Here is a 1,539-nt window from a genome sequence, read left to right as displayed (position 1 = left end):
CAAAATATTTTCACCGAAACATCTAAATTAGAGTTTGACTGAATGACTGGGGACTACAGCCTAGCCACATTGACTTATAACACTGGCCACGAAGAGAGCCTGTCCCGCTCTCTTCAGGTCTAGCACCACACAAAGAACCAACAGAGCAGAATATAAATAATTTAACCAGTTGTGGAAGATCAAGTCCCAAAAACAAATCCGTTACTCTATTTTCCTCTTCGTGGATCTGCTTCTCAGATCTACCCTGACTCATACCAGTACAGTGGCACACATCCTTTGCCCCATTCTCCCTTTCCACTACCCTGCTATCTAGAATACAGATATGGTGGCTAGAGGAGCCAAGGTGGACATGAGGACAATGGCCACAATCCAGGGGTGGTGGAGAGGTGAACTGCCAGGATCTGTGTCTTAAAGATTGCAGAGCTACCACATCGCCCCTGAGCTGCCTGTCTCCATATTTATTTCACATGACAGAGAAATCTATTTCTGTCTAATTTAAGCCACTGCTATGTTGGTGTTTAGTGTTGCTTGTACAAAATTCATTTTTAAGTACTATGTCTTCTACATAGAAATATGTTATAAATAGATATTAGAAGACTCAAGAGTGAGAGCATCCTGCATTACAGTGAGACAAAAAGTCGCTGAATTACTTTTTTTATTTCCTTTTACCCAATTTTCAGGGGAAATCTGTTACAGGTAATCACATATTTTCCAAACACAGCCACTCACTCTGAAGCCTTAAACCAAGTTCATTTAATTTGAGGAGGTCTTAATTTTCACATCTATAAAATGAGAAGTTAGATCAGATGGTTTCTAGTATATTTACAATTCTGAAGCATATACGAACTGGGAATGTAGGACATACTAGACAGAAGAGGTGCTTACCAGGATGGGAATAAAGTTTGTCAGAAAGTAGAGACAGACTCATGAAAAATTTCAACTGTCAGATTGAGAATTTTGTTTCCAGAAAACCTATGCAAATTATTTTACAAGAATTATACACACCTTCTCTATGCCTTCCTTATAATATAGAATATAGGTTGCATGAGGGCTGGCATTTTTGCCTGTTTGGATCATTGATACATCTCAAGAATCTAGAGTGATACCCTGCACAATGGAAGCTCTCAGTAAATATTTATTGACTGAATGAGTAAATGAATGAACGATGCAGGTATTTCACCCATGTATGTATGTGGGACAACGTCAGCCTTAGAGATTCAAGTCCTGCCAACATCCAACACAGTAAATTCTGTCTCTTTAAACATTTGTTTTACTTTCAACTCAGAAGAACTGATTCATGGACTTCAATTTCCCTACCTGAATGGTAATCTATAAAGATGTTAAAGAAAATGCCAAGAAAGCATCACTTTTAAGGGAGTTTCTCACTCAGTCACTCACTCTGTAAGGTACTGTGGGTATCACAGACAGCACAGTGCCTGGCCCTGGAGGTAATGAACCATATTGCAGGTGGCTGTATATCTTTAAAAGGAGAATGGGCACACTTGAATTGTACCCACCACTTCTTATTATTTCCTGCCT

The sequence above is a fragment of the Macaca fascicularis genome, chromosome 6, assembly GCF_037993035.2.
Source record: "Macaca fascicularis isolate 582-1 chromosome 6, T2T-MFA8v1.1".
NCBI lineage: Eukaryota > Metazoa > Chordata > Mammalia > Primates > Cercopithecidae > Macaca > Macaca fascicularis.
The sequence above is the reverse complement of the archived record's forward strand: the minus strand, read 5'-3'. Positions refer to the sequence as shown.